This window comes from Anastrepha obliqua, chromosome 5, assembly GCF_027943255.1.
Source record: "Anastrepha obliqua isolate idAnaObli1 chromosome 5, idAnaObli1_1.0, whole genome shotgun sequence".
Lineage (NCBI taxonomy): Eukaryota > Metazoa > Arthropoda > Insecta > Diptera > Tephritidae > Anastrepha > Anastrepha obliqua.
The window spans coordinates 116,816,047-116,831,349 of NC_072896.1; the positions used below are offsets into that span (position 1 = coordinate 116,816,047).

Sequence of the window (15,303 nt, forward strand, 5' to 3'; positions counted from 1 at the left end):
CGGACCGCAAAAAGCTTTGCCATACTCATTGTTATGACAATTTTTGCGTAGCTCTTGTGCATTAGGGTGTGTGTGTGTATGAGTGTGTTGGGTAGGAAACAATTCTACTTGCAAAAGTAAAAGCTTTGCAATGCACAACGAAGAACGTTGAGTCTACAATGGTACTGGCTCATGTAATTGCATGTGAGCTCGAGAGATAATGCAAATTTGTAGCGCCGTAATAGCTCTGAACGCTGCGACGTTAATTCACTACTACGCGAACTATCGCCGTGGACGGAAGTACGTGCGCGTACAAAAGTTGAAAATATTAAATATAAATTTATCAAATATTGAAAAAAAAAAAACAAGAGAAAAACAGATTCAATTGAAGAGAGCGGTGTATTTTAACTGCGACCTTACTAAGCTTGAATCGGAAGTGAAATTAATACTCCAGTTTCTTAAGATAAAAAAAGAAGTTTGATTAATTTTGAAATTACATGGACATTCGAAAACATTACAAATACACTTCGGATTTAACGTTCTATTTGATTGCGTGTAACGAGTGAGAACATTTCACGACTTCGTGTGCGACAGTGAATTCATAATAGGATCGTTAGCTCGTAAATTGTTGTGTAAGTGCTGAGAGAAGGTGGCGGAGGTGAAGACGGTGGCAGAGGTAGAGGAAGAGAGTGTGTAGAGAGACTATACGGCAATGTGACCGATGTTATGAAGTGGAAAAGTATATTCTGGGTATTCACATACATATACACACTTACTCACATACATATATTGTACATATGTATGCATTGTAGAATTGTTTATATGTGACTGACGTCGTAGAAACAATAAATAAACCAGAATTAACAACAAATAGAAAAATAAACATTCCAGATATTAAAAAAAATGTGCAACTAAAAACAACAAACGTTAGAAATAGCTTTGGAAAATGCAAAGCTCGCTTTAAGCCAATTATAGCAGTCGACTTAGTAAGAAAAATAAAAATAAAAACAATTCGGTAAGGAACTGGAACTACAACTTAAAGCTTAAGAATAAATGCATAAAAAAGACGACAGCAAATGCAAAATAATTAAGTGTTCCAAGAACAGTTATATAAATAAATATGCATTAGCATCTGACCGAAACGGATTTTTGCTTTTAAAGGAACATACTTTAATATTTTCGATCATAATCGGATTTGAGAACTTGCAACATATAAGAATGTGGAATGGAATATGCCAGTACATACGCACATTTATATATATCGAGTTTAAAGTTCCTCGTCAATTTGGCTGAATGATGTTTCTTGGTTAAGTTAAACCACTCTGTAGTTCACGAATCACAACTAATTTAGTGGTTCTGTTCCCAGTCACACTTAAATCAGTTAAGCTACATAGGTCTACAAAAATACTTTTTACTGGTTTGTTGTTCTAAGCTACGCATCGAAAAGCAACAAATTATTCATTCTTAACTTTTGATGCTTTAATACGAGAAAGTCCATACAAATAAAAGAAAATCACTAATTTATTATATTGTATATTTAGGTTTGTTTTTAAATAACTTAGGCGGCCGCCGTAGCCGAATGGGTTGGTGCGTGATTACCATTCAAAAAAAAAAAACATTTTTCTAATAGCGGTCGCCCCTCGGCAGGCAATGGCAAACCTCCGAGTGTGTTTCTGCCATGAAAAAGCTCCTCATAAAAATATCTGCCGTTCGGAGTAGGCTTGAAACTGTAGGTCCCCCATTTGTGGAACAACATCAAGGCGCATACGACAAATAGGAGGAGGAGCTCGGCCAAACACCCAGAAAGGGTGTACGCGCCAATTATATATACATATATTTTAAATAACTTTATACTAAAAAAGAAAACATAATTTTGAGTGATATAAATATCTATTTTGACCTTTACGCGCTCGATTGCTTGTCTGTTTGTGTACTGCAGCTGTCTACTTCACAAGGGCCATATGCTTATATGATTTACGTTCGACGCCATTTGCAAAAGTTATAAGACTTTCGATAGGGTGATTAATTTTGCGCCGCCTTGTTTTATAAATTATTGTTTCTGAAATAAAAGGACTTCCATGTCTGATTGTATTTTAAAATGCAATTGTGATATAATAAGTAAATTTTCTTAAAAATTGTTCTGGCTTCGACAAAATCAACCTTTGACTAAACAAAATAGTTTTCCCTTTATTGGTAACGTAACCAAGAAAGACCGGTATTATATTTTCCATTACCCAAGATATCATTGCTGAAAACAGATGAAACGTCAGAATGAAGTTCAGCGTCAGAAAGAGGTGTAGGAATAATACGACGGAGACCGTTATGGTAATAGGAACTGAATACAACATTTTGTAATTTATACTGACCATTCGACCACTACCTCCTTATGCTTAATTCAGTTTCAATTAACCTGTCTTTAGCAGTAGAGTGAACATTTTAAGATAACTAAATTCCTCTCATTTGAAAGCGACACATTTGAGATTCAATCAATCGAGTTTGCCGATAGAGCAACGCTGCAATTGGTTCAATTTCAGAATTGAAAAACTTGACTCATAGATGCTTGGAAAATGGTTCATCAAAGTTGAAGGAGCATCTGCATTCAATAAATATACAATTGAACACAATTCAATTCTATTCAGCAGCTCGCATTCTCGTTTCTAATGTCAAAATAAAGTAGTAAATTGCACAAAACGTAATAAACCGTCGGAAATCTTTCCTAATGGCAAGCTAATTTCTCTACCATATTTACTTTATTTTAGTCATTTAATGCAAGATGGCTTCCCATTTTGTGGAACAACATCAAGACGCACACCATAAATAGAAGGAGAAGCTCGGTCAAAAACCTAACAGAAGCATACGCGCCAATTATTTATTTTTTATTTTTAATAGAAGATGGCGCAAAATTTATCATCCTATCGGAAGATCTATAATTTTTCCAAATGGCGTCGTATGTGAATCAAATTTGAAACTTGTTAACTAGACAATATATATCTGCAATATACGAACAGATAAGCAATTAAATAATGATTTCCATTACTCAAAATCATTTTTTTTTTTTTCATTTAGTAAAAAGTTATTAAAAAAATGGATGATTAATTTTGCGTCATATAAGATAAACTCGATCGACACCTTGTGTGTTTTGGCTACATCACTGTGAATTTTGCTATTATCACTATTTGCGAAATTCACTTCCACACTCTGCCATAGGTTGTATGAATTGTGATCCCTAGTTTTGAAACTTCCAGTTCGATACTAAACTTTCTGGTGGAACTTTTTTGAGCTTTTTTTATTAGCTAGTTGAATGCTGACGATTCATGAGATTCGCCCATTCTCTACTTTGTTGGAAAAGCTTCTCTCCTTCGTTTTTCAACTCCGATAATCGGTCTTTTCGGCGGCGTTTTGCGGGGTCGGAAAGCAAAATTTTATGATCGGTTTGCATAAGTAGGTCGCTGCGTCGTGTTGAAAAAACGCGCTCTGTGAGCAATAGTTAGTACCAAACATCGCGAATTCCCTGAAATTCCTGAAATATTTCATATTTGCTAAGAAAAATATATAATAATTATCGGTCCTTTTCGAAGGTAGCTTTATTATTGATTCCAAGGTTACATAATTCTTACAATTAAGTTAACAAATATTGTATGAACGTAAAAACTAACAGTGAGAGTCAAAATGTAAATTGTTGTTATTGTTAAGAAAGAAAGAAATATATCGGTTCAGTTAGTAAAGGAGTAAATTAAGAATAGGAATATAAATAGGAGAGGTAAGGAAAGAATAAGTAAGGAAAAGTGTGTTGTTGGTAGTGGGAGCATGGATATGTGACTATATATAAATTCATGAAAGAAAACTGCCATAGACTTATGCAGTTAAAAATTTACTCAGTTGAATGTTTCACAAACGAGCGTTCAAATGGAAAATACGAAGAAATTTAAACAGTTACAAAAGAAAAAAATAAATAAAAAAATTAACTTATCCAGAAACGAAAGAAAATAGTAATAATAGCAGTTATGAAAACTTTTGCTACCACTTTGACACTATTAAAGATATTTATTTAATACGATTGCTTACAGCAGACTAATTTATTTATAAGAAAGCAGACTAACTTAAAAACGCAAATCGTATTGAGCAAAAATACAAAAAAAAATGTTCCAACCAGTTGCCGAACACTTACACACTCTGTGCTTCTCTGAGTGCCACAGAGCTTTTTACCCTCGCCACCTCAACACCACGAACACAAATCAAAGCAGTTTGGTTGCAGTTTCTGAATCGATCCATTTCGGAAATAATATCAAACATATGCACATAAATAAGTCCGAGTATGCTAATCATAATTTACATTTACATATTTCTGAATAGAAGTTTTTGACTGAATGAACGTTTGACTTCACGTTTACGCGTGAAAAGAAGCACTTAATAAAAAAAAAAAAATCAAATAGAAATTAAAAAACAATAGACATTGATTGTAGACAAAAAATAACCTTTGGATAACCAAATCAACAAGTAACGAGAAGAGGAAAATAAGACTAATTTGAGAGCTTATACATATTTACATAAAAGGTAAGTTGTACAGTATTTGTAATGCAGTTTTTGATGGTACCATATTTCTGCTTTAAATTATATAAAATTCATGCATACCTGTCATATATATAGCCGTGAACATAAAAATAGGGTACTGCTTAAACAATTATTTTGAATTAAAAAAAAAAAAACCGGATGATTAATTTTGCGCCACCTTGTATGGGGTGTTTTTTTTAGAGCATGAGAACTTTCCATCACTTAAAATATTGCTTTTTTACTTAGTAGACAATTAATTCAAAATCAAAATAGGATAATTAATTTTGCACCACATTGTATCAGGTGTTTTTTCAAGAGCCTTAGAACTTAAACTGATAATACGAAACAAAAATATTGTTGGTATCAATTTTTGTTTATTATTAGGTTGAGGAAAAAGAAATCCATTATTTTCGCGTAAAATTTTTGAGAAAAATTTACATCTGTTTTATAGCTCCTGGGCGATGCTACGACTACTAACATTCTGGTAAACTTCGATTATTTCTATGATTTTATCGATATTTTCTGCAACATCAAAAATGCCCGAACGGAATCCACGAAACCAAAATTACACGTAATTAGCCGTTACAGCAGCGGCACCATTCACAATTTCAGCGGTTTGGCTTGCATTTTCGCCTTTATCAAAGAAAAATTGTAAACAGTAAAATGTACTGAATTTTCTCTTTGTTGCAGTTTCCATTGCTAACACCCTGTAACTCACCACTGAATGAAAAAATTAAAAATAACAAAGAATTTTTTTTTAATGTGAAATGTCACCTTGACATCGATATAAACTTTAAATTATTTGATCGATACTTTACAAGATCATATCACTATCGACTATCTATCGTAAAAATAAGGAATTTCTTTTTCCCCAGACTTCTATAAGCTGGTAGATAATTTCATGGCATTTATTTTTTTAATATGATATTCGGCATATATTTGGAAACAAAAACTCAATCAGCTTGGCTCGATAGCGCTCGCCATTTACCATAACGGCAGCCCCTTCCTCATTTCAAAGGAAACAAGGACAGACAAAGCCACCAGTGCTCTATGAACGTCGAGACCAGATTTATTTTTTTTCTTCACAGTAAATTTTTGACAATTCGGAAGCGTTTTTCTTAATGCCAGAAACGTTTCATGATGATTTGCCAAATCGTACTGTATAGAAATGTTAACACAGTTAAAGAAACATGATTCAAAAGCTTCGCAATTTTAGTAAAGCTCAAAAAGTATAAATGCAAAGCACTCAAAACTCTATTAGTAATGAATGTAACCAAGAAAAGCCGGTGTTATCAATATGAACATTTTTTCCATTACCCAAGATATGATTGCTGGACACAGAAGAAACGTCAGAATGAAGTTCGGCGTGAGAAAGAGGTGGAGGAATAAGACGACGGAGGCCGTTATGGTAATAGAAACTGAATACTACATTTTGTGATTCATGCTGACCATTCGACCACTGCCACCTGATTCTTGATTCAGATTCAATTAACATCAGCGGTAGAGTGAACATTTTAAGATAACAAAATTTTTCTTTTAAATTGTTATGTTACCAAAAGTTATCACTTAGATTTTCAGTATTATCGGCAATATTCGGATGTACATTATTTTGGTTCCAAATTTATTTTATCTATTCGAATTCCCTGAATTTCGCTTTGCACGCTGGCATTCCACTTACAATTCCTATCTATGTATGTGTGATAGCTCCTGAAATGTTCTTATCTTCACTTCTGGATGTGCGATCTCACAGTATTTTATGTAATTCATCAATAAACTCTTACTTGTTTTTACAAAAAGTGTACTCGAACCTCTAAAGAAAATATACATTTCAATGTAACTGGCTATCATAATATTCCGTCGTAATAAATGTATTAGCCGCACGTAAGTCGAAATAACGTAAATTTCCACGAACAAATTGCATTTATTCATTTGCATGTATGTAATTGTGAAGCTATCCACATGTCCACGTGACTGTTAATGATCTATTCTATAGTTTACGTAAGCGTATTTGTAGTTGAGCTGTTTAGCTAATGAATATAGGTATGAATTTTCGATAAGAAAGCTGCGATGCCTATTTCATTATGGACGGGACTAAGAGATACAAGGTTATTTTTCCGTCTAGGGAAGAGTGGAACATTAGCTCAACATGGCTACATGATAACTCGTCAAATGGTATACATACTATACATATGGATCCAAAACGCTCCAGGGGGTAGGAGCAGGAATAGTGGGGCCTAGAGCACACAGATATTTAACAGATACCACAATTTTCCATGCGTAGCTTTTCGCCATAATGGAAACAGTGCAAATCGTATCCAAAAGAGGGTTCGAAAAAAGTAAAAAATAAAATACTTTCGGCCAGTCAATCAGTCTTCAAATAGCTTTAAATAGCTTCCGACTTAAAAAAACGACTTTAACGCTGGAAACGAAAAAAATGAATGGACCTAAATAAAACCAAAGAATACTGGAATGGCACAAACGGCCTTAAACACTCCAAAAAGTTCCTGAACTTTAATACCAACAGAGCAAAATCTGCTTCAACCCTAAACAAAAACATTTCAATAACATAGAACTATCGAGCACTAGTTTATGTAGGTTCTGTTCACAGAAGACACAGAATCCATGGTTCGTACCTACTACAGGGTGCGCCATCTTTTATGTTTTAGGTCTGTGAACTCTGAATAACTTTGTCATTCAGCAACCGATCGACTTCAACATATATGTTTTCGATAGGTCAATTCAGTACAATTTCAACCATGGATCGCTTTACACCGAAATAAAGCGCTGAAATAGTGACGCTGTACATCGAAAATAGTCGTATTGTTTTAACTCAACGCGCATATCGCAAAAAGTTTCGCGGCAAACCGGCACTTTAAAGGATGATTTAAATTTGTTTCCGTATAAAGTGACACAAAGAATATTGCCGACAGACCATTCAGTCGCTCGAATGGCTGACACTGAACCCAATTTTTGGAAGCAAATTTTAATGACTGACGAGGCAAATTTTAACCTCTCTGGCAGCGTGAATAAAGAAAATTGCCACATTTGGGGAACTGAGAACCTACACGAGATCCATGAGACGCCGTTGCATGACCGGAAAGTAATTGATTGGGCTGGCATTTGCGCCAAAACCATAATTGGACCAAATTTTTAGCGAGAAAACGAAACGATCGATGGAAACCGATATCGATGGATGTTTAGAAAGGTTTAGACGGTTACAGGTTTCAACAAGACGGTGCGCCAGGTGATGACAAACGCAGAAAAAAGATCGCAGTTTGTGATTGCTAAACAAGGTGGCCATTTAATTGATATTGCATTCAAAAAATAGTTTTAATAAATTGTAAATAACAAAAAACCAAATAAAAATACTTCACTTATACAAATCAGTTTTTTGAAGTGAAAACTTCTTTAGAATCGTTGGGAGTGATTTGAGAAAAAGTGAAACGAAAAAAGCGACACTCTGGGCTACGAATATTACATATAAACGTAGCGACGAACTAAATAACTTTTAGGCCAGCGCCGACAGCATGGCGCGATAGCCGAGCGGCTAGCAATGTGAGCTTCCGATCCAAAATTCTTGGTTCGCATCACAAGAAAAAAAATTTTTTATACAGTTATTTTATTTTATATTATGATATGTTTATGAGGAGCTTTTTTTCATGGCTGAAATACACTCGGTGTTTTGCCATTGCCTGCTGAGGGGTGAGCGCTATTAGAAGAATAGTTTTCCTTAATTTTGGTGTTTTCACCGAGATTCGAACTGACGTTCTCTCTGTGAATTCTGAATAGTAGTCACGCACCAACCCATTCGGCTACGGCGTTTGTTTAATTTTAGTGATGCAAAAATGAGGAAAAATATATGAATAAAGTTTGCTTACTGTATACACATTTTCCAAAGGTGACGGAGAACCAAAAAAAAAGTCGATTTTCAAACAAATACGAGTGCATATGTGTAATTGTGCTAGAGTTTCGGTCACGCCCCAGCAAAACCTGCGTGCATATGTGTTTGTAACATTCAAAAAAATGTAATTGTGTTAGAGTTTCGGTCACGCAGGTTTTGCTGGGGACGCTCATAATAGCAACCGCGTGTGTATTTTTATATTCGTAAATATTTTCATTTTTAAATATTTACCGCAATTATGCCGAAAAATAATACAGAAAAGTGTCGTGAGTATCGACAGAAAAAAAAATCAATAAATAGCATCACGGAATTCATTCACGAAAATTTAATAAAGTATACACCAGAAGTATCGCGGATACTTAGAAAAGATTACAATAAAGTTCCAATGATTTTAATGGCGATTTTAACGTATATTTTGCATTGGACACAGCGGTTCCTTTAATTGACGTTCTCAATACAACATTCAATTTAAAAATGTGTAACAATCGCACTGAATCGACAACACGATCAAAAACAACAATTGACGCGGTATTTCAAAGATATGTTGACAACATCGAAACCAAAGCATTTGTATCATATTTTATCTATCATAAGCCACTCGTATCATTTGTTGAAATTGAAAACATTGAGGATGAATAATAATAAAATGAAGAAAATAAAATATGAACTTTATAGCAATATTATAATGAACCTGTAATTATCTTGCTCCTAATGCTGCTTTCGTCTTATTCTCTCTCAGTTTGTTTTACGGAAGGTTTCACTTCTATCGCGTCTAAACGTTAGACTGGTATTTTGTTTTTTTTCAAAGTTATTCAATGTTTTCATACCGATATAAAAGATGGCGCACCCTGTAGAAGATGAAGATTTACAAATGCTCCCTCCTAAGGGGGCGACCAATAGATCAATCTGGTCGCAGTGCATAAAGGCCTTAGGCTGACCCGTACAACCATTACCACGGTCGCGAAGTGAAAATGGGCCGCTGTCGGGACTGGGATTAATAACGGAATCGAATATTTTTTTTATCAAATAATTACATGAGAAGGTTTTAATAGTTAGGCGTTTCCTGAAAGGCTGGTAACAAAATAAGGATCGGGATAGGGGATTGGTAACGGAATCGCACATTTTCCCAAAAAATATTGCGCTAAAACTTTAAATGGTTTCTAGCAGAAAACGTATATTGTATAATGTACGTGTGTACGAACGAGATACAATTTTTTTTATTAAATAATTATTTGTACAGTTAAGCGTGTGCTAAAATACTTGTACTGAAATCGAAATCGGGATCAGGGTCGCGATTGGTAACGGGATCGCACATTTTCCCAAAAAATATTGCGCTAAAGCTTTAAATGGTTTCTAGCAGAAATCTTACGTAAAGATAAGCGTGTACATATATATGTATATAGATTTTAAATTTACTTATACTGATGCACTCGTATGGCCCAAATCTATCTCTCTCACCAATGTAAAATGATCAGAATTTCAAATTATTCCAAACTTATCTAAAGCGATTAGAAACTTTTAGTTCGACATAAATGTGCAAGCAAGCGTATTTATTGAATTGAAAGCCATTGGAAAAAATGGATATATGTGCACGTATGTGTGCATGGGTGCACGCATATATGTATATGTAATATGCCAGAAAATGAATGAATGAAAAATATATACATATGTATTTGTAGTAGTAACTCACCTAGATATTCTACAAACATCCTTAGTCCAACGTGTGGCAGAAAACGCTTTGATTTGTACGAGTAAATGACTTGCTTTGCTATATTCAAGGTGTTACTTTGTTGCTTACATTTGAGCTGGCGCGGTAGAAAATTTGGTATTCAAATACAGGCATACATACATATACGCACAAGCATATGAGAGATGGCGGCACAGTTATACGAATACCAGCAGAGCGAAGCTTTTCAATAGATCAGAATATGAGAATACATAGTAACGGTTAATTGAAATTTGAGTCGCTCTATCGGTGGTTTTATATTTGTGCCTATACTCGCCTGCACATATACACATACATATATTTCTATATAGCAACGCTACACTTACCATATTTCAGAATGACATACGACTGTTCACATGCTGTCGTGTCTTAGAACGAAATTATAGCCGCCTAAACAAATTTCCCCTAAAAAGGAGTGACATAAATTACTGAATAAAAAGGCTAAGAAGACTACTAAAAATTTAATAGATGCCAATCGATTTTATTAAATTGTCCTAATTTCACATATGTCTAACATATATTACGGCCATATGGCAATTGGATTGTCTGTTATTTTGCGTAACTTTTCTGACTACTGCAGACACCCACTCACATTGCATTGGCGTGCATTTCTCTGACATTGATTGATGGGAGTATGGATTTCGCAGTCAGCGCAGGCATACAACCAAACTGTGATTGACAGGTAGAAATATGCCGATTTTCTGGTATTGTATAAGTCGTCTAGGACATGCATGTGTAGTAGCGGCTGCATTTAAAGCGAGTAAAATACGAGGCACGTGCTCAGGATTTGTGTTACTACTTACGAGAGTATATCAAAAACAGATGTAAAATACGTTTGCTGATCCGTGAAAAGGGGGCGTGTTTTGTTTATCATCAGCGGAAGTTATGCCTATGTAGGCGCAATCGAAAGCAGGTGGATATTTTGACAGGAACACAAAATTTCCGGATTTTTTGTGCTTTTACATTTACATTAACCTTTTCCGGCCACAATCGATATTTATGAAGATAAAACTTTTCCTTTTAACCCTTTACCGCATATGGGCCCATGGTATTGACATATGGGTCATGATATTGCAGTTGTGTTTGAATTTTATTTCCAATTTACGTATTATAAAATAATTCAAACTATTTTATTCTATCAAGTATAGTTTTTTGTAGTAATAATAAAACGCAAACAATTTTTCTATGATTTGATGACTTTTCGAAATAACCTCACTTTTGTGCAAGTGGGTGAAAAAGCAGAATTGAAGTGCGAGTGATTCATTTTCAAAAAACGATAACTGAAAGAAAGTTTTTGTCAAAAAACAAAACAAAAATATTTTCATGTAGTCGATATACTCAACTTTCTCGTCGCATAATATCGTAATTTTTCCGCTCTTCGACTGTTTTCTATGCTTTGCAACTAGTTTTTATAAACAGTTCCGTAAAAACAAAACTTTTTCATTTATTGATAATTAAATGAAGCTATTTACACCGTGAAAAAAATTTTTTAACGCATTATTAATGCAAGCAGTAAAGAGCTAAATACTAGCTTTTCTTATATACTCAGATGACGTGAAATAGCGCAACATGTTGAGAATTGCATACTTATAGGCGAGGCATGCACAAAACACATCGAATGATTTCAAACGCCAACCAAGAGGAAAGTCAAGCATTCCCCAACTTATTTCGAGAGCACTAAACATTAGTATTATTATAATTTATTTTTTATTTTATATTGTTTGATTATTTTTTTTTTTATATACTTTATTTTTATTTTTTTTTTTACATAAATACACCCCTTTCAAGAGAAATATAATTAGTTGATAATTAACTATATAGATTTTTCAATATCTGCTGGTGATTGACGGTTAAGCCGACTTTGGGTAGATTTATCTTTACTTCTTTCTTTATCTTCTCATCATAAGATTTGTGTGCATCAATAGTCTACGTACATATGTATGTGTCTTCGACTAGCGCTTTGTATTTTCTCGTTAATAGTAACATGAAGAAAAAATATTTATCTCCTCAAAGTCTATAACCAATTAACTGCGGCCTGTGTTAGGTGATGGGAATGTTGGCGGCAAAATACAGCTCCAGCCTTTTTTTTAACTTTGTGTCAATAATGCATAAAATAAAGAATGCTCGTCTGAGACTTCCAAAAAAATTTGATAGCAGTTTGTAAAACTTTTTTTTCATAAAAAATTATAAAATGAAATTCCTCTACCGTTTTTGTGCTTCTGGAAAGTAGGCAGTTGAATTGAAAATAAGCTTTGATCAGCTCATTACAAAAGAGGTTCAATCTATATCTGTATATGTTTGGACAGTTAAAACGGACTTATCACACGAATATTTCACATTTTTAGCAGTTCTTATATATAGAAAATGACGCGAGCTTTGCAATGAGACAAACTGATAATTTCCTAATTTTTCATAATTCATTTTTCATAATTTTTTACTTCATTTTATTACTTCAAAGTTGGGCCACATTGGCCTGAAAAAAGTAAATAAAATCAGTGCAAAAGAAAAGTATAAAAATGTATCAGATTTTCATGGAACTGGTCACTAGAGGGGGTTGCTAATTAGGGATCTGGCATCAAATTTCCCAACAAACAAAATAATAAGACAAATAAAATATAAAAGTAGATTTAACATTTAAAAAATTAAATATTAATACTATTTTGCACTATTTTTTTTTTTTTTTTTGAAGTTTGTCGGCTATATTAGATTCACTATTTTCAATTTTAAGAAGGTGATGTCACATATCGTAATCTGGTCTTCAAAAACCCCAGAGCACCGAGTTGGCAGCAAATCCGATAAATTTTTTCTCAATATTAGGCAGCTATTTTGTGTTTTGAAAAACTATAAAAAAAAATTATAAAAAAAAATGAACGCCTCCAAACATCGCCGATAACCGAAAATCAAGCATCGCCAATGCGCAAAAACTTCGGTGCCAACTATTTAGTTAACTTGCCTTCGGACATTAGGTCGCTCTTATCTGTACAAGGCACATACGATATACATATGTAAATATTTGTATAAATACACTGTGACATTTTTTTTGAAAAATGAAGTTTTACGTTTCCAAGTACTTACCAGTATCAATTAAGTAAAAAAATTTATTATAAATAATAAGCTCCTATGGGCTGTGTAGAAGAACCAAAAAGTATTAAAATGTGATGGTTCATCAATTGAATGAAAACTAACAGTTATTTTCCGCCAGTTTAAAAACATCGCAATTATTATCAAAGTTCATATCTTCGGAAAGTAAAAATCATTTTGTTATGTGCTCAATTTTGTGACTGCCCCATCGCAAGAAATCCAAATAAAATGTCACTATTCTCTCTCTCTCTCTCTCTCTCCCTCTCTGTCTACATTCTCAACTACACTCACATGCAGTTATTAATGCCCCAGCAGGATTTCGTTGAACTTATACAGATCTCACTCTCACATACACAGAAGGGTGTTCATATTCACCCCATATTTTTCTTGTTTTGGGGTAATTATGAACATTTGCTTCAGAGCATTTCTTGACGGACATGCGAGCCACATGAGTATTCGAATCATTGAACAAGCAATATTGAACAGTGTGGAGCTCATCAAGTTCTCTTGTCTCCTTACCGATCAACTCCAACCACTGGATAACTGTGGTTAAAATACAATGTTAACAATGTTAAAGAGGTAATGTAATTATTTAATTTATTATTATTATTATTATTATTTATTATTATTTATTGTTCCACTTTCTTAAAATAAACATTACATTTCATTTTTAATCATTAACATTAGAACGTACGACAGTGACACTAGCTCGTTTGTCGGAAGAAAAAAGAAAAAACAAAATCTTACATTTTACATATGTTACTATGGTACTATGTATTGAATTCGCTTAAAATTAATTTCCTATATTCTATAGCACCAGTGATGAACTTAAATAAGTTATTATATCCAGAAGGGCCAACACCATTTAAAATATCTATGATTTCATCTCGGCTTAAACTATATTTTCCAAAAAATCTTTGACGAATTCTTTTAAGTATCGGGCATTTTCCTAAGAAATGTGTGATGTCTTCTAATTCATTTAAGTTACATAAAGTGCAATTTAAATCCCTTTGGCTTCCCAAGTATATTAAATCACATCTGGCTTTCATAATCCACATAATTTTATAGATTCCAGTATTATCGTTTAAATAGCTTCTGGCGTTGTTATGGTCTAATTCCTTATATAATCGGGTGCTTTGGTGTGCCCTTTCCCATAAAGTTCGAATATTCGAATCATGACGATTTTCTATTATTGAAATTATATTTCTATTCCACTCTCTTTTATTTGAAGTGCCCCAGTTACATGTTATATTTAACTTTTGTGCTAGATTACTAATTTCTTCAACCCAAAATATCTGTTTTTCTAAAATCTTTTTTGATAGTATATGAGGCAATCTATTATCATCATATTCAAATAACGTTTTGAATATATATTTTAAGTGAAGCTGCAGTGTATACAAATGAAAACTTGGAACATTTGTCTCATTATTTATTATTATTCGAGATATTAAATAAAAAATAATAATAATAATTTTTTCTTCAGTTTCGATAGAATCCACGGTATTTTTGCGTAGAATTTCTTTTCGCGTGGGCGGCCTTCGGCCGCACTTCAAAAAAATAACCCTCATCAGTCCGCCTCCGGCTACGCAATCCACCGTATTTTTGCGTAGAACTCCTTTTCGCGTGGGCGGCCTTCGGCCGCGCTTCAAAGAAATAACCCTCATCAGTCCAACTCCGGCTACGCAATCCACCGTATTTTTGCGTAGAACTCCTTTTCGCGTGGGCGGCCTTCGGCCGCACTTCAAAAAAATAACCCTCATCAGTCCGCCTCCGGCTACGCAATCCACCGTATTTTTGCGTAGAACTCCTTTTCGCGTGGGCGGCCTTCGGCCGCGCTTCAAAGAAATAACCCTCATCAGTCCAACTCCGGCTACGCAATCCACAGTATTTTTGCGTAGAACTCTTCTAAAAAAAAACGAACAGCTGCGAAGAATTATTAAAAAACGAAATGAATTAAGTCACACTACATATTTAAAAAGAATTGCAAAAAATATTGTAATTGGCTAAACTAAAATATTGTTATCGCTTAAACATATACATATGTATATTTATGAATTAAATGTTT

The 15,303-nt window shown here is 33.9% G+C and overlaps 1 protein-coding gene across 2 annotated transcripts in view; it reads left to right on the plus strand.

The window, feature by feature from the left end:
- Positions 1-263: 263 nt before the first annotated feature.
- LOC129248550 (protein timeless) overlaps positions 264-15,303 on the plus strand; it is a 78,409-nt gene continuing 63,369 nt past the window's right edge. The window contains exons 1-2 of one of the 2 annotated variants that reach the window (XM_054888138.1): positions 264-611; positions 4,333-4,533. The gene's annotated coding sequence lies outside the window, so the exon portion shown is untranslated. The remainder of the gene's footprint in view (positions 612-4,332; positions 4,534-15,303) is intronic. The other variant, XM_054888139.1, reaches the window with a different exon arrangement.